The following is a 20,190-nucleotide window of genomic DNA, read 5'->3' as shown; positions in this document are numbered from 1 at the left end:
TGGGTACGAATCAGGTGCAGTGTAAGAAACGTAATAACGAAAATTAACGATAACTACAAAATCGGTAGTAGGAGGATAACAGGTATTATCCTGCAATCACAGTATACAGCCATATACTAGATATATAATTGTTTTTTACAATAATAAAATGAAAGAGCTGTTCAACTTCTTTACAGGACGCAGACTGCACAAATCAGTAGTAGCAAGATAACAGCTATTATCCCGCAATCACAGTATACATCAGTAGATTTCTCAACACACTACCTGTCTTACAACAGCTTCTAAAAATACGTTGTTTTTTTTTATAGTTTTAGCCCTAACAAGGGCTTTTGGGGGTCCCTTCCTACCTAACTTCACCTAAAAGTTTTCTCTCCCTGGTATACAGTCTGTCCCTCTCTAGCTCCAACCAGCAAGTGACACGAACCTGAAATCACTATTTTTATATTCAGGAGGTCACATGGTTTAGCCAGCCAATCACAGTTAGAGTTTGTTTGTTTGTTTTTTTTAAGTTCTGCCTACTCCTAGTGCCTGTCCCTCCCCCCTGCATGTTTATTGGCTGGGAAAGAGGGAATCAAATTTTAACTGCATTATCGTTCGAATATTTGAACGCACTCGAATAGTGTGACTAGCATACTATTAGATGAAATACTATTCGCTCATCACTACTAAATGTCACTACGTAACCTTAGCCAAAGCCCTGGGACATCTATATGCTCCATATATCCTGTAAGGTCCCAGAGAGTCCAGAGAGTCCACCAAACCTTAGCTTCAGGTCCATGTACTGGTTATGTAAGGAGTGAGAAGCTTCTATTATTATTATCCATGAACCAGAATAGACTGAGTCATTCATCGTGGTCCCATCAGGTCCTCGTCTGAGAACACAGCATCATATGTGGCCTGTGTAACCACACAAACTAATGTTTCATTAGCTGCCTTGACATCTGCCACACACAGTCTGTCATACCGCAGTCTGAAGCCAATTTATCAGAATGTATCACTCGCATCTGTCGTCCTCCATCAGGACAGATGACACAAGGTGGAGACGTACTTATGTGTTTGCCCTAAACGGAAGCACTTTCTGTCAGACGACCGCTAAACAGATGATAAAGGTTTGTTTATAAGAGGACTGAGCGCTAAAACACAGTGTACAATACCGCCATGTATCACAGGAAGTACTGCCTTATCATGATGTACGACACACTCAACGTCTGACTACCCTGCATGTACTAGTGTACTGTACAATGAGAGAAAGGTGGGAGGAAGTATCCTAGGAGCAGTATTATAGTAGTTATATTCTTGTATATAGGAGCAGTATTATAGCAGTTATATTCCTGTATATAGGGAGCAGTATTATAGTAGTTATGCGGTTCAGGGAAGAAACAGAGTGCTGCACCTCACACCTATGGCTGATACTAGTGCCGCTTGGCTAAATAAAAAACACATCAGAATTTTGTGTATGAATTGATCAAGCCATACTGCCCCATGTACCTCGTGCCGGTATCTGATACACATGGGTCCCTACACTAAGTCCACACCGTGCCAGTCAGTGGCCACCAACCCCGCAGGCGTGCACAGCCAGGGAACGGGGGCCATGGGACGGCCCTGCGACCCCCATGCCACAGGACCAGACCCAAAAACACCACACCAGAACCCGGCCAGCACCGCCGGCGGAGAAGGTCGCCCCCAAGCAGCACAAGTCTGGATAAGGTATTGCGCTCACCATAGCTGCAGCAAACAGAATGGGAAAAAACAGGAGGGATTAAAACCATGTGCACTCAGGTGTCTCCTGCTAATTGCGGTCATGTGGGTCTCACCAGGAGGAGTGCAATACACGGAGAAAAGAGAGAAACAAAATGCGGTTCAGGGAAGAAACAGAGTGCTGCACCTCACACCTATGGCTGATACTAGTGCCGCTTGGCTAAATAAAAAACACATCAGAATTTTGTGTATGAATTGATCAAGCCATACTGCCCCATGTACCTCGTGCCGGTATCTGATACACATGGGTCCCTACACTAAGTCCACACCGTGCCAGTCAGTGGCCACCAACCCCGCAGGCGTGCACAGCCAGGGAACGGGGGCCATGGGACGGCCCTGCGACCCCCATGCCACAGGACCAGACCCAAAAACACCACACCAGAACCCGGCCAGCACCGCCGGCGGAGAAGGTCGCCCCCAAGCAGCACAAGTCTGGATAAGGTATTGCGCTCACCATAGCTGCAGCAAACAGAATGGGAAAGAACAGGAGGGATTAAAACCATGTGCACTCAGGTGTCTCCTGCTAATTGCGGTCATGTGGGTCTCACCAGGAGGAGTGCAATACACGGAGAAAAGAGAGAAACAAAATGCGGTTCAGGGAAGAAACAGAGTGCTGCACCTCACACCTATGGCTGATACTAGTGCCGCTTGGCTAAATAAAAAACACATCAGAATTTTGTGTATGAATTGATCAAGCCATACTGCCCCATGTACCTCGTGCCGGTATCTGATACACATGGGTCCCTACACTAAGTCCACACCGTGCCAGTCAGTGGCCACCAACCCCGCAGGCGTGCACAGCCAGGGAACGGGGGCCATGGGACGGCCCTGCGACCCCCATGCCACAGGACCAGACCCAAAAACACCACACCAGAACCCGGCCAGCACCGCCGGCGGAGAAGGTCGCCCCCAAGCAGCACAAGTCTGGATAAGGTATTGCGCTCACCATAGCTGCAGCAAACAGAATGGGAAAAAACAGGAGGGATTAAAACCATGTGCACTCAGGTGTCTCCTGCTAATTGCGGTCATGTGGGTCTCACCAGGAGGAGTGCAATACACGGAGAAAAGAGAGAAACAAAATGCGGTTCAGGGAAGAAACAGAGTGCTGCACCTCACACCTATGGCTGATACTAGTGCCGCTTGGCTAAATAAAAAACACATCAGAATTTTGTGTATGAATTGATCAAGCCATAATTATAGTAGTTATATCCCTGTATATAGAAGCAGTATTATAGTAGTTATATTCTTGTATATAGGAGCAGTATTATAGTAGTTATATCCCTGTATACAGGAAGCAGTATTATAGCAGTTTTATATGCACAAGCCAAAAAGACAGATATGGCTGCACATCGCACCCATGGCTGACACAAAAGCTTATTCAGCTACATTTAAAACCAACATCAGAAGTTAGTATATAATTTGGCCAAACCATATTGCCTCATGTACCACGTGCAGGTCTTCTTATAGCAGTTTTATTCTTGTACATAGGGAGCAGTATTATAGTAGTTATATTCTTGTATATAGGAGCAGTATTATAGCAGTTTTATTCTTGTACATAGTGAGCAGTATTATAGTAGTTATATCCCTGTATATAGAAGCAGTATTATAGTAGTTATATTCTTGTATATAGGAGCAGTATTATAGTAGTTATATCCCTGTATACAGGAAGCAGTATTATAGCAGTTTTATATGCACAAGCCAAAAAGACAGATATGGCTGCACATCGCACCCATGGCTGACACAAAAGCTTATTCAGCTACATTTAAAACCAACATCAGAAGTTAGTATATAATTTGGCCAAACCATATTGCCTCATGTACCACGTGCAGGTCTTCTTATAGCAGTTTTATTCTTGTACATAGGGAGCAGTATTATAGTAGTTATATTCTTGTATATAGGAGCAGTATTATAGCAGTTTTATTCTTGTACATAGTGAGCAGTATTATAGTAGTTATATTCTTGTATATAGGAGCAGTATTATAGTAGTAATATTCCTGTATATAGGGGGCAGTATTATAGCAGTTTTATTCTTGTACATAGGGAGCAGTATTATAGAAGTTATGTTCTTGTATACAGGAGCAGTATTATAGTAGTTATATTCTTGTATATAGGAGCAGTATTATAGTAGTTTTATTCTTGTACATAGGAGCAGTATTATAGAAGTTATATTCTTGTATATAGGAGCAGTATTATAGTAGTTATATTCCTGTATATAGGAGAAGTATTATAGTAGTTATATTCCTGTATATAGGGGCAGTATTATAGTAGTTTTATTCTTGTACATAGGAGCAGTATTATAGAAGTTATATTCTTGTACATAGGAGCAGTATTATAATAGTTTTATTCTTGTACATAGGGAGCAGTATTATAGTAATTTTAATCTTGTATATAGGAGGCAGTATTATAGTAGTTATATTCCTGTATATAGGAGCAGTATTATAGTAGTTATATTCCTGTATATAGGAGCAGTATTATAGTAGTTATATTCCTGTATATAGGGGGCAGTATTATAGTAGTTATATTCCTGTATATAGGGAGCAGTATTATAGTAGTTATATTCTTGTATATAGGAGCAGTATTATAGTAGTTATATTCTTGTATATAGGAGCAGTATTATAGTAGTTATATTCTTGTATATAGGAGCAGTATTATAGTAGTTATATTCCTGTATATAGGAGCAGTATTATAGTAGTTATATTCCTGTATATACAGGGCAGTATTATAGTAGTTATATTCCTGTATATAGGGCGCAGTATTATAGTAGTTATATTCCTGTATATAGGAGCAGTATTATAGTAGTTATATTCTTGTATATAGGGGGCAGTATTATAGTAGTTATATTCCTGTATATAGAGAGCAGTATTATAGTAGTTATAAAAGTTTTAATCCCTCCTGTCCCATTCTATCTTTGATAGCTATGGTGAGTGCAATACCTTATCCAGACTTGTGCTGTTTGGGGGCAGCTTCCTCCGCCGGTGGTGCTGGCTGGGTTTTGGTGGGGCTTTTTGGGTCTGTTCCTGTGACATTGGGGTTGCAGGGCCGTTCCATGGCCTCCCTTCCCTGCACGTGCACGCTTTGCGGGGTTGGCGGTCGCTGACCGACACGGTGTGGAGTTAGCGTAGGGACCCGTGTGGACCAGAGGACCTGCGCGGTGGTACACGGGGCAATATGGCTTGATCAATTCATATACAGACACTCAGGTGTTGATTTTTAATGTAGGCCAAGCGGCATTAGTATCAGCCATAGATGGGATGTGCAGCGGTTCCATTCTCTCCAGTTCGTATTATAGTAGTTATATTCTTGTATATAGGGAGCAGTATTATAGTAGTTATATTCCTGTATATAGGAGCAGTATTATACATAAGGGGATGATCTCCTAGTAATCTCCCATTCTACCTGCAGAGGAATGGAGAGAGAGGTAAGAGCTTTTTCACACTTGTGTTGATTGGCGTCCACTTTTTCCGCCGGTGGCACCTGCGAGGTCCGGGGGGCCCTTTAGGGTCTGGTCCTGTGACGATGGGGTTGCAGGGCCATTCCGTGGCCCCCCTTCTCTGTTTGCGCACGCTTTGCGGGGATTGTGGTCGGTGACCGGCACAGTGATGTTTTTTGGTTAGGGACTCATGTGTATCAGAAGACCTGCACGTGGTACATGAGGCAATATGGTTTGGCCAAATTATATACTAACTTCTGATGTTGGTTTTAAATGTAGCTGAATAAGCTTTCGTGTCAGCCATGGGTGCGATGTGCAGCCATTTCTGTCTTTTTGGCTTGTGCATATTATAGTAGTTATATTCCTGTATATAGGAGCAGTATTATAGTAGTTATATTCCTGTATATAGGGGGCAGTATTATAGTAGTCATATTTTTGTATATAGGAGCAGTATTATAGTAGTTATATTCTTGTATATAGGAGCAGTATTATAGTAGTTATATTCCTGTATATAGGGGGCAGTATTATAGTAGTTATGTTCCTGTATATAGGAGCAGTATTATAGTAGTTATATTCCTGTATATAGGGGCAGTATTATAGTAGTTATATTCCTGTATATAGGGGGCAGTATTATAGTAGTTATATTCCTGTATATAGGAGCAGTATTATAGTAGTTATATTCCTGTATATAGGGGGCAGTATTATAGTAGTTATATTCCTGTATATAGGAGCAGTATTATAGTAGTTATATTCCTGTATATAGGGGGCAGTATTATAGTAGATATATTCCTGTATATATTAGCAGTATTATAGTAGTTATATTCCTGTATATAGGAGCAGTATTTTAGTAGTTATTTTCATTTTGTTTAGTTTCCCTATAGTTTCTGTACTTGATATTTATTATATTTTTTCCTTTGATACCCACTGCCAGGCTTTATACCATAGATACATCACTATGTGGTTGTGTTTTCTCAGGTTTTCTCAATATGATTCCCTTTCAGAATTGTTACTTTCCTGCCATCCCGATCCGCACTCCTGTAATTCAGAGAGGAGTAGCACACTGTGTAGACGAGTCTGTATCAGTGGAAGAGATAACATTGCTTCTAAGTAATGCAGCATTTTCCTTCAGGGCTTTTGTGCTTCTTCATTCTTAGGATTGTAGAACAGATGGGCCTCTTTTCTTTTACGCTTTTTTTTTATACTGTCAAAAACTGTGAAAGTATAAATATAAAAAAGATGATTCTGACAGTAAAAGTAGAAAAGTTAGATTTCTTTTTTTTTTAGTTTGGAAGGGAAACTACTTCCTTGCTATCTGTGCCGGAGTTCTGCGGAGAAGCAAAGTGGGAACGACAGGGGTGAAATTTAAGGGCTCCCACAATCTGTCCGTGTCTCTGGGCTTAAGCTGAGTCCGTTCTTTTTTAAGTCATGTGGCCTCCTAAGCTTTGACAGTCATACATGTTCTTGACACATCATCTTTTGCATCAAGTCAATGAGCAGCTTAGTCTGAAGCCATTAACATCAGTGTTAGCTGAGACCGTACATCTCCAGTAACCGGCCCAAGACTTCTTCTGAGGAAGAAGAATAATTACCTGGAATCAACCTCGAAGTCAATCAGACGTAAGTTACAGCATAGAAGAACCAAAAGGTAAAGAAGCCAACTTCTCCTAAGATTTCATGGATGTGTAAGAAAGCCGCTGTCAGAACCCATCCCCCACACTGACAGCTAGAAGGCACTAATGAAGACATGAAGAACTAATGTCATCCGCAGGGAGGGACCAAGAAAGTTCTAGAAACTTGGCTCAAAGTTAGATAGTTAGGATAAGGATATGAGGGCACCTATAGATTCTAAGTACAGAAGCTTTCAGCACATCCCATTCGCCAGTAATATGGAGTCACTTCCCGTATTACAGGTATAACAGCTTTTGCTCTCCTGAAGACTTTCTATGAGATTTTGGAGGAGTCTGTAGGAATTTTTCATCCAGAAAAGCATTGGGAAGACGTTTGGGAAAGTGACTTGTTGCAGTGATTACAGTACTGCAGTGGTATCAGTGACAGTATACAGCCCCCTCTATGACAGGTGTCTAAAAGGTATATACTCTATTGGTACCTGGTAATGTTTTAGCTGAAGGCAAAATGGACACTTACTGTCAGATTTCCTTATAGACCACTGGGACTTTGTGGTCAACTGATTAAGTAAGAGTCATCCAAAGCGGAGAACCCCTTTAAATGGGCAATGCCCTGAACACAGTCTTTCCATATGTCATAAAAAGGTTATGTTGGTCTTGTATTGTAATTCTTTGGGGCCATCCCCTCCCATAGACAAAGAGCAGGAATAGAGGCATATTCTCCCGATCAGTCAGGATGCGAAAACTAAGACCCCAATTGATAAACAGTTTGAGGTTGTATTTGCACCCAGACTAAGGAGCATCTAATCCATATGAGATATATAGTATATATAGTATATAGGATGAGTAGTATAAATGATATGTGATTGTTGGGGGCCCATGATGAACATGGCCCTTGGGATCCGAGAGCATCAGCCTCTGTATATGAAAGATGTTATAGGGGAAGGAAAGTGGATATAATAGAAGAAGAGGTCTATAAGATCTGTAAGGGATGGAGAAACATGACTTTCTGATGCTCCAGTAGGAGTTCTTTATGCTATCTACTGTATGTCTATTTGTGGGCACCCTGTGCTTATTGCACCGACCTTGGCTTTGCATGTACACCAATACCATGGAAATAGTAAAGACACCATGAATACACCTGGCAGCTGCCACATCACTATTATATCAAGGAAACCAGTTACAAATTCAATACAATAGCACAACACGTAAGCAAAACTTTTAACAGGCTGTAATTTACATTGAGCCTAGAGGAAAGGTAAGGATGGACACAACTGCATGTTACTCTTCTTTTTGCTAACATACTAATTTCTCATTAAGCTGTCATTGGCTAATGTTTTATTGAGAGTTTTCGACCTACTAAAGTATACAGATGTGTCCTTCATCAATTAGTTTGAGATGGAGATGTGTACATTGTGTCGGGAGATGTTTACATTATGTCCTGGCATTGTGATAATATGTCCTATCATGTCCTAGTATGTGCTATGTAGTATGAGTATACAGATGTGTCCTTCCTCAATTAGCTTTTGTGTATGTATGTATATATATATTTATATATATATATATATATATATATATATATATATATATATATAATTTTGTGTTACTCTGTCAGGAGATGTGTGCACTATGTCAGAAGAAGTGTATACTATGTTAGGAGATGTGTCCATTTTGTCAGATGTGTACACTGTGTCAGGAGATGTGTGCACTGTGTCAGGAGATGTGTTCACTGTGTCAGGAGATGTGTGCACTGTGTCAAATGTGTAAACTGTTAGGAGCTGTGTTCACTGTGTCAGATGTGTACACTGTGTAAGGAGATGTGTACACTGTGTCAGGAGATATGTTCACTGTGTCAGGAGATGTGTTCACTGTGTCAGATGTGTACACTGTGTCAGGAGATGTGTGCACTGTGTAAGGAGATGTGTGCACTGTGTCAGGAGATGTGTTCACTGTGTCAGATGTGTGCACTGTGTCAGGAGATGTGTTCACTGTGTCAGATGTGTCCACTGTGTCAGGAGATGTGTGCACTGTGTCAGGAGTTGTGTGCACTGTGTCAAATGTGTACACTGTGTCAGGAGATATGTTCACTGTGTCAGATGTGTACACTGTGTAAGGAGATGTGTTCACTGTGGCAGGAGATTTGTGCGCTGTGTCAGAAGATGTGTGCACTGTGTCAGAAGATGTGTGCACTGTGTCAGGAGAAGTGTTCACTGTGTCAGCAGATGTGTTCACTGTGTCAGCAGATGTGTTCACTGTGTCAGGAGATGTGTGCATTGTGTTACAGGATACGTTCACTATGTCGGAGATGTGTACACTGCATCGAGATATGTGTACATTGTGTTGGGAGATGTGTAAATTATGTCCTGGCATTGTGATAGTATGTCCTGGTATTATGCTGAATTGGTTTTATTGCAATCTTTTACTTAACTAAAGAAGAGATAAGGGTGGACACATCTATATAGTGGACTAGGGACTATATATTCATTGAAATTCCTCCAAGCTAAAGATAGAGCAGCCCATAAGACAAGGCAGACACCTCTGAACTCTTTCAATTGATATAAATGAAAGGTCCTAGCATCTGTATAGGTAAATGTTAATTATTATATCGCACATTAACATACTGAGCTCCTGCCATACATTTACCATAACATGTTTATCGATCTTAATAAATGAGCGGAGGAAGTGATTATTCATACTAATACTAATGGCCCTTAGCAGATGTGTTCAGCATTACAATGCACTGGAGCCACAAACGGGGGAGGGGGATCGTCTCCTACGTCTGCTCTTTCCTGGTAAAACATAGTCACCTATTATCACAATCTAATATTATATGATATGTGGATATGGGGCCATGTTTCCATTGCATCAGATCCAATTCTCATCCCAAAATTTCAAGGAAAGGGAGGACTATACTCATATGTTATGGAGGGGTCTCCATGTACAAGTTTCATGTACAAGGTCCTGGTGTTACTCTTCCTATCTGCCACCATGCTGCCAATTTAGATGTAACCTGAGCAGAAAAACTATGTCTGACAGTCTGGTTGCTGTGGATGCACTTATAGCTATAGTGGGGTAGTCAGCATATCCCCAGCATCCCCTCTATGACATGTTGTCAAAAACACAATTTCCTAATTTGTTGTCACCAGTTGTTTGTGCTGCATATACCTGTTTGTGGCCGCCTAGTGGTTGGGATAAAAATTGTAGCCTGTTGATGTTTTGCATGTTGTGATATTGTATTGGGTTTATATAACGAGAAATTAGAATCTTTGCAGAACAAGAAGGATGGAAAAATTGGTATAAAAAAAAAGTTATAAAGTTTAATCAAATTCATATAATAGTGTGCAAAAAGTAATCAACACTTACATATGTGTCTCCTCCAATATATCATGGCACAAATTCCATACAATGTAAACACATGCTAGAAAAACCCTCAGCAAGCTGCAGCGGACTTCACTGCCGCTGGGCGGCCACATATAGACACTGATGGGATGAACAAGTCCCATCAAAGAGAAGTGAAAAGTACGGAAAGTATTAGGAGTGGGTTATATATCACTTTCCTCTGAGGCTGATAGCGGGGGGGCTGCACTACAGTCAGTGCTCTGTTGTTTTTGTTGTTGTTTGGGTTGTTTTAAACACATAGTTTGTAGTTTGATAATTCGTCAATAGGTGGCAGCAACATCTTAAACCCTATGCCATAGGTTCAAGCTTAGGTTGTTGATACAGTTAGTTCAGCAAATTTCGGGAATTATGATAACTAGATAATTGAAGTATAAGCATATAATTTACATAACTGACCAGAAATTTCTACAAAGGATATGTTACTTTTTGGGATGGATAGATAGATAGATAGATAGATAGATAGATAGATAGATAGATAGATATTGATAAGAGATAGAATCGATCATTTATATTGCCCAGCTTTAGGGTTTGGGGTCCCATTGTTACATACTGCACTGTACTCAAAGGTTGTTATACTGAAAGACTCTTGTATTATTAGCAGTGTATGATGTTGTGTCCAGGACTCTTGTATTATTAGCAGTGTATGATGTGTCTGGGACTCTTGTATTATTAGCAGTGTATAATGTGTCTGGGACTCTTGTATTATTAGCAGTGTATGATGTTGTGTCTGGGACTCTTGTATTATTAGCAGTGTATGATGTGTCTAGGACTCTTGTATTATTAGCAGTGTATAATGTGTCTGGGACTCTTGTATTATTAGCAGTGTATGATGTGTCTGGGACTCTTGTATTATTAGCAGTGTATGTTGTGTCTGGGACTCTTGTATTATTAGCAGTGTATAATGTGTCTGGGACTCTTGTATTATTAGCAGTGTATGATGTGTCTGGGACTCTTGTATTATTAGCAGTGTATGATGTGTCTGGGACTCTTGTATTATTAGCAGTGTATAATGTGTCTGGGACTCTTGTATTATTAGCAGTGTATAATGTGTCTGGGACTCTTGTATTATTAGCAGTGTATGATGTGTCTGGGACTCTTGTATTATTAGCAGTGTATGATGTGTCTAGGACTCTTGTATTATTAGCAGTGTATGTTGTGTCTGGGACTCTTGTATTATTAGCAGTGTATGATGTGTCTAGGACTCTTGTATTATTAGCAGTGTATAATGTGTCTAGGACTCTTGTATTATTAGCAGTGTATAATGTGTCTGGGACTCTTGTATTATTAGCAGTGTATGATGTGTCTGGGACTCTTGTATTATTAGCAGTGTATGATGTGTCTGGGATTCTTGTATTATTAGCAGTGTATGATGTTGTGTCTAGGACTCTTGTATTATTAGCAGTGTATGATGTGTCTGGGACTCTTGTATTATTAGCAGTGTATGATGTTGTGTCTGGGACTCTTGTATTATTAGCAGTGTATGATGTTGTGTCTAGGACTCTTGTATTATTAGCAGTGTATGATGTTGTGTCTGGGACTCTTGTATTATTAGCAGTGTATGTTGTGTCTGGGACTCTTGTATTATTAGCAGTGTATGATGTGTCTGGGACTCTTGTATTATTAGCAGTGTATGTTGTGTCTAGGACTCTTGTATTATTAGCAGTGTATGATGTGTCTGGGACTCTTGTATTATTAGCAGTGTATGATGTGTCTAGGAGTCTTGTATTATTAGCAGTGTATGATGTGTCTGGGACTCTTGTATTATTAGCAGTGTATGATGTGTCTGGGACTCTTGTATTATTAGCAGTGTATGATGTGTCTGGGACTCTTGTATTATTAGCAGTGTATGTTGTGTCTAGGACTCTTGTATTATTAGCAGTGTATGATGTGTCTGGGACTCTTGTATTATTAGCAGTGTATGATGTGTCTGGGACTCTTGTATTATTAGCAGTGTATAATGTGTCTGGGACTCTTGTATTATTAGCAGTGTTTGATGTGTCTGGGACTCTTGTACTATTAGCAGTGTATGATGTTGTGTCTGGGCTCTTGTATTATTAGCAGTGTATAATGTGTCTGGGACTCTTGTATTATTAGCAGTGTATGTTGTGTCTGGGATTATTATGTCACTGTATAGTTATGCTGGCTGGCACTACCCTTCTGCCCATCCAGTTCTGCCTGTCTGTTATGTGGCAGTGAGTGATCCAGCTGGGGGGATGTCAGGACCCTGGGCAGCTTCTTCCCAGTATAGAGCGGGGGGTGTCTGCTCGGGGGTCTCTCCCAGGCTGTTGTACATCTCTGCAGATGGTGCTATGTTTACTAGAAGAAAGCGTTACCCGTCTCCTCGTGTTCCTGGATCTCTGCTCTGCATTCTAAACTCCTCTAAGCTGTGCCATATACCTTGGGCCCTTGCCAGCGATCCAGCTGGTCCAGAGCAATGGGAAGCATCCAATGCTTTTCATCAGCCACCACCGATGTTTAGACTTTAGCGCTTGCAAGTTATTATTATTGTCAACGTTTATTTAAATGCAGCCAGAAAAGATGAAAGTGGAATCTGCATCCATAATGAATGGCGCACTGGCAGGAGCGCGGCCTGTGGGGAAGAAGTTCCCAAATGAAATGAGATTGCCATCTTTTCAGATATTAAACGTTGGGTTAAGGAGAACACAAACATAAATGGGATCCGTAATGTCAACCGGCAGGAAGTCCTCTCCCTGGGTAGATATTATTAGTTTTCCTCTCAACTAATAAGTCATTGTTTTTGTTTGTTAATGTATTTCACAGGAAAAAAAAAAGTCTTGTACGCAGTTGTTTTATAAGATGAAAAGGACAAGTTAAGTGGCTCGGCAGCTTCTGCAGAACTACGACTCTTATCCTGTCCCAAAGGAGGAAAGGACGCATTACTCTAAATGGCCACTAGGTGTCTCCCTTGCCTGTAATCTGTTGTCCACTGCCTGTTGTAAGGGGTAATCTGTCTCTAGTAACAGATCAGGACAAATTACAGAGAGATGGTGTTTTTTTTATCAATTTTTTTTTTTTTTTACCTTTTCTAGTCTTATTTCACTCAGCAATACAGATAAAGAATTGGGCAGACAAATCCAGCAAGGAAAACAGTATATGGTACAAACACCAGCCACGTTCCCTGTTCTTGATCTGAATGGAAAGAATTCCCAGCACTTATGTAGAATCAAATTTAGTCTTTTATTCAATGCAATGTGTTTCAAGGGCACAACCCCCTCTTCATCGGGCATCTGAAGCTTTCATCTTTGCTTCAGGTTCAATAAGGTTCAATGCATCAAACAGCAAATGAAGTGAAGGGAATACTAAGGGTAGTGCACATTATTGGAGTTCTTTCTGCCTGCACCTGTATCATATGGTGATCGGGACCTTCCTCTACCCCATAAAGAGGACACATGTAATCCAGCTTGTCTACACTGTGCTGATGCTGATTCTAACATATTACAGGGACCACATCCTTGGTCTGAATCACTGTTACCCACCTGGGACCTTACTGCTTAGTAAACTTGGAATGGTAGACTGAATATGACACTTCCTTCACATAATGTGCATCTGTTGTGGGGGCAAAGGAGGAGGGGGGGAGTCCTGACACCGTAATAGTCTCCAATGGTCCAGAAGACAATACCCTATGGAGGTAACTCTGGAGACAGTCCCTAACCATCAAACAATACTGATGCTTTTTCTGTGCTGTTGTACTACAACTCTACAAGTGTGGACTAATATATATATATATATATATATATATATATATATATATATATATATATATATATATATATTTCATTTGTGTATTTTTTTGCAATAGAGAAAGCCTACATGTGCCCTGGAGCATTACGCAGGGTTCTGGGCAGAGCTCTGTGTCAGGTTTACATCCTGCACACAATGATAACAGGTCGGCGACTAATCCTGGCGATTGTAAAGCTGGCCGTTGAGGCTTGATGTTTGCCTTGGCTCTCCTCTCAGTACAGTCTCCTCATCTCCTCTATCCCTCTCGTGTCCCCCTTCCTCTCCTTCCCTTATTGCTTCTGCAATATCATCCCAGTAATTGGGCGATCGCACAGTCTGAGACGCGGCTTCACCTAGATCCCCCAAATCCCTGAGACAATTCACTTGGGAGAACTTCAGCTTGTTAGGTAGAGGCAGGAGGCCACGTTTCCACCTTACCAGTCACATCCTCTCTCATACAATCCTCCTATTATATCGGATTCAGCCATATCATTTACTAAATCTTTCTTCATTTGATTTGCAAAAGAAACTTTTTTGTAATCCGTCAGCTCAGTGTCAGTCCAAAGACGTCTCTCCTGTATGAACCGGTAGATGGCTGCCACAGGATGTCATCTGTAAGCCCGCTAATACCCAGACACTCCTTGCATCACTTAAGAAGTCACTACAAAGGAGCATAAATAACAAAAGAAAGTTGCACGTTCATTTTTCACTTTTGTATACCAGAAATCTCCTCTATTGGACGCTTCTTTCCACTCATTCCAACTTATTTAGAGCCGATAACTGGATTATTGTGGTAGAATTGTATAGCATTTGCCATCAATATCAGATTGGTGCTTGTCCATCACTGCTAGAGATCAGTTGATCAGATGTGGTGGGTTCTGTAGCCTTGTCATTATAAGGCACAGCGCCATACACTTTGTAGTGGCCGAGCCAGGTACTGCATGTAGATCAGTCTGAATTACTTGGATGGCATTGAGCTGCAGTAAGCTGTTCCTCCACTCTACCTATTAAACAGTACACAGGTTCATGTTCTGTACCCCCTATAATCAGATGATCAGAGGGAATTTTACGAATCAGGACCCCCTCCAACCTGATATTAATGGTCTATCCTTGGGCTCCATTTACAAAGAAAGATTATCTGACAGATTATCTGGCAAAGATTTGAAGCCAAAGCCAGGAATGGATTTAAAAAGAGGAGAATTCTCAGTCTTTCCTGTTTTTGGTCTGTTTCTGGCTTTGGCTCCAAATCTTTGGCAGATAATCTGTCAGATAATCTTTTCGTATAAAAGGACCCTTAGACTGGGTTATCAATATCAAATTTCTGAGAAACACTTGCATTTGCTTTGCTTTTTTTTGTAGCCAGCTTGTGCATGCATCACAACAGATAGTGTACTCTGGTTTCCTGTAGATATATATATATATATATATATATATATATATATATATATATATATATATATTTCTTGCCAGCTCAGAGCTGAGTAGATGTCTGTCTATCTGTCATACAAACTATATTACCACACCTGCAATGGCGCTGCATGCAACTCTCTCATAGCTAATAACCTGGTGCACCACAGTATCTAGGTAAAGAGGCAAGGACTCCTGTCAACAGCTGGACTCCCTGCTCCTGTACTGTGAGTGGACGTATACTGCAGGGCATGCATCACTGCTAATGCCAGGTGTGAGCCCATGTGCACTTGTCTGCATCTTCCTTCCCCCAGTGACAGTGTGTTGCAGTAATATGATGTGCAGCTATGTTATGTTTGCAGCTGTTATATCTGTGAGTTACTATGAATCAGGGGTGTAGCTATAGGGAGTGCAGGGATATGTGATGCCTGTGGTGCTTACAGGGGGCTCATGGACCCCTCTACCACATACAGTATATAGCAGTGTTATTATGTGCAGCTATGCTCTTGTTGGTGACAGCTACATCTCTATGTTATCAGATGCACCTTGCCCTGGGTGACTACAGGGGGCTCCTCTACCACATACAGTATATAGCAGTATCATGTTGTGCAGCTTTGCTCTTGTTGGTGACAGCTACATCTCTATGTTATCAGATGCACTTGGCCCCTGGTGCCTTTGGGGGCCACATAGAATATAAATGACCGGCACTGTGAGAGGTACAGTACATGTGACTTAGCACTGGGGCCCTGTAGCCATCAGATCTGTACTGGATCCATTTATCGGCAGCCTCTTATGCATTTTGCCATTTCCCTCCAGGATGAGGTCTGGCAGAGGAGGAGTTAATCCAATTACATCAGAGATAGTACCGATGAAATGATAGCATTTTCAGCTGCCATTTGTGTACATAGCAGGCGGCCAACTAACACTTTGTATTTTTTTTTTTTTATATCCAAAGCAAATAACCATTGGAGATGTTTTCTACCTTTTAGATTTAATTGCGGCCCATGCTTTTCCTTTGTTGGATGCTGTAATTAGCCGGAGCGTTGCTAACTGCATGTCAGCTATTAGCAGTGGCTGGGAACCTCTCTGCTGCTTCTCACTGCCAGGATGGAGGCAGATAAGAGAATGGACTAACAGGGGCTTATTAGTGGCAATATGTATGCACATAGCTGAGGGGCTCCGGTCCCTCCTCGCTGAGCGACAAATAATGTCCCCCTGCTTATTCTATCAGGTCGCTAATAATGAAGGGTTATCATACAAATTACCTGCAGCCACGTCCAGGCCGCACTGCAATGAGATGCGTCTCCTCCTGGTCACTGCAGCTGCTAGCTTCTGACTGTTTGCTGACCTAAGGCAGGCAGCAGTCCCTTAGGCTATGTAGATACAAGGATATAATAAGTGAGTCTATGTACTGCTAGGAACGGCCATGGGGGAAAAGCCAACAACCCCAATGGCGACTGCAATCTTGTGTCTAAGATGAGTGCGGACGCTTTAATTATGTCTGGAAGATTCCGGCTAAAGTATTAAAGTAGGACGCGAAAATTACGGCTGTGATGTGGGAAATTAGGGAAGATCTCTCCGTGAATTATTGCACAAACATGGAAGTGTCCAAAGGGTATAAAGAACCACGCAAAGGGTTTACAGAACTATACAAAGAGTATACAGGACTATACAAAGGGTATACAGAACTATACAGAGTGGCCAAAGGGTATACATAAACATGCAAAGGGTATACAGGACTATACAAAGAGTGTACAGAACTATACAAAGGGTATACAGGACTATACAAAGGGTATACAGAACTATACAGAGTGTCCAAAGGGTATACAGAACCATGCAAAGGGTATACAGGACTATACAAAGAGTGTACAGAACTATACAAAGGGTATACAGGACTATACAAAGGGTATATCGGACTATAAAAAGTGTATATAAAACTATACAAAGAGTACACAGGACCATAAAAGGGTATACAGAACTATACAAAGAGTATACAGGAGTATACAAAGGGTATACAGAAGTCTACAAAGAATAGGCTGAAATCTGCAGAGATGTCTCTTAACTCCGTACAAGGATGGAAATGTATCCAAGTTCTGACTAAATGTCAACAGAATCAAACAAATATTGACATTTACCAGGATACATTGTATCAGAAAAGAGAAACATTGTATCGTGCGCCATAAATCAAAGCTAAAGGTCCTGAGTCTCAGAGAGATCCCGAGTCGCAGAATTAACATCTGGGTCACCAACTTTTTTTTTTTTTGGTCAGAATGTCCGTGCGGACTCAGTAGGCCAGAATATTTAAAAAGAGAGAAAGCGAGTTGTATAAGAAAGGACACCAGCCCCCCAGCAATCAGCCACAATAGTCACAAGATAAAAACACCAAAACCACTCCACCCAAAGTGCACCCCCGAGTCGGCTGGTTTTAAGGCCGTTGTTATGTCGGGGTTTCCTGGCTTAGATGTTTTTATTCTTTGTGGTGTCTGTGTCCTGTGTATGTACAGAATCACATTTCATAAAATCTAAATCTTTTGACTATTTTTTGATAATTGCTGGTGTCCTTTTTGTTTTTATGTTTTGCTCTCATTTGGTGATCCCCAGCTCCTCCTACTTTATAGAGCTGTGCATGGTCCCATATGCTGTCACTCAGTATAATAGGACAAAACTTAAAGGAGTATTCTGGCCTATATATATATATATATATATATATACTGTGTATATATATATACACACAGTGGTACCCTGGTTTAAGAGTAACTTGGTTTAAGAGTGTTTTGGTTTAAGAGCTCACAGTTTTTCAAAATTGTGACTTGGTTTAAGAGCATTGCTTTGGTGTAAGAGCTCCCTGTACTGGGTAGGAGGGGGAGTGGGGGAGGGGCATGGTCTGCATAGCGGGGTCTACAGCCCTGTACTCTGACCCAAGAAGTCTCCCTCACCTTCCAAATCATAGCAGATCCACTTCAGGCTGGGGCTTACATCAGGGGACAGGACTGTGAAGGTAATCTCTCCATAGCTGTAACCCCTCTCTCCCCGGACAGAGAGTGCTGCTATACTGTGCCCACATCTGCCCTGCTCATTCCTGCATGCTCCCTGCAGTCTGTGTCAGTCCTGATTGGTCCATGCTGAACACCCCCCCCCCCCCCCTTCCCCATTGCTGTCATGTGACCACACAGACCGCATTCCGCCACTTCTGGAACGCGTTGATAGCTTTCTGGCCGTTGTCCATCCCTTGTTCGCTGCTTTCAGGCCTTTACAACCATTGGTGTGTCTATCACAGGGGGTTAATACGCATAATGTTCCCCAGCAAATACTATAACTCCCACCATGCCCTGCCAGCCTTCTATGTCCTTGGGGTATTCCACCACTACAACTCGACTGTCAGGACATGATGGGAATTGTAGTTTACACTGATATAAACCAATATTCTCCTGGACGGCACAGACACTGCCAGGCATCATTTTGTGCCTAATTTCTATTGGCCCTTTATAGAAGAACTACAAATCTCAGCATTTTTTATCTAGAACAGTGCTGCCCGTTTATAATGTACAGAACTCTTGTATTGGTATGGAATGATCACTATTATATGTAGTGTGTGCTAGCAGCCCATAGGCTTACTCAGGGGTGATTCTAGCCTCTCTGCTGCCCGAGGCGAACTATAGAATGACGCCCCCCCCCCCCCCGTCAATCCGCCCACATTATAATCCACTACTGCCCCCCCCCCCCCCACTGCTGTCCCCAATAAACATAATGTTTGGTCCCTTGCTGCACAGAGGATGTCAGGAGATGAGGGTGCTAATCCTATAGGAGAGGTCCCAGCAGCACAGAGGATGTCAGGAGAGGAGGGTGCTAATCCTATAGGATAAGTCCCAGCAGCACAGAGGATGTCAGGAGAGGAGGGTGCTGATCTTTTAGGAGATGGTCCCCCTCTTCCCCCCTTATAGATGGTCCCCCTCTTCCCCCCTTATAGATGGTCCCCCTCTTCCCCCCCTTATAGATGGTCCCCCTCTTCCTCCCCTTATAGATGGTCCCCTCTCCCCCCTCCCTTATAGATGGTCCCCCTCTCCCCCCTCCCTTATAGATGGTCCACCTCTTTCCCCTCCCTTATAGATGGTCCCCCTCTTCCCCCTTATAGATGGTCCCCCTCTTCCCCCCCCCTTATAGTTGGGTCCCCCTCTTCCCTCTCTCCCCCCCTTATAGATGGTCCCCCTCTCCCCCCCCTTATAGATGGTCCCCCTCTTTCCCCCCCCCCCCCTTATAGATGGTCCCCCTCTTCCCTCTCTCCCCCTCCCTTATAGATGGTCCCCTTTCCCTTATAGATGGTCCCCCTCCCCCCCTTATACATGGTCCCCCTCTCCCCCCTCCCTTATAGATGCCCCCTTATAGATGGTCCCCCTCTTTCCCCCTCCCTTATAGATGGTCCCCCTCTCCCCCTTATACATGGTCCCCTTCTTCCCCCCCCCTTATAGACGGTCCCCCTCCCGCCCCTCCCTTATAGATGGTCCCCCCCTTATAGATGGTCCCCCTCTTTCCCCCCTCCCTTATAGATGGCCCCCCTTATAGATGGTCCCCCTCTTTCCCCCCTCCCTTATAGATGGCCCCCCCCCTATAGATGGTCCCCCTCTTCCCTCTCCCCCTCCCTTATAGATGGTCCCCCCCTTATAGATCGTCCCCCTCTTTCCCCCCTCCCTTATAGATCGTCCCCCTCTTTCCCCCCTCCCTTATAGATGGCCCCCTTCCCCCCCCTACCTTATAGATGGTCCCCCTCTCCCCCCCCCCCCTGCACAGCAGATAAAACAAAAACAAAAAACAGCACACAACTCACCTGCCCTC

The sequence above is a fragment of the Dendropsophus ebraccatus genome, chromosome 11 (genome assembly GCF_027789765.1).
Source record: "Dendropsophus ebraccatus isolate aDenEbr1 chromosome 11, aDenEbr1.pat, whole genome shotgun sequence".
Classification (NCBI taxonomy): Eukaryota; Metazoa; Chordata; class Amphibia; order Anura; family Hylidae; genus Dendropsophus; species Dendropsophus ebraccatus.
The sequence above is the reverse complement of the archived record's forward strand: the minus strand, read 5'-3'. Positions refer to the sequence as shown.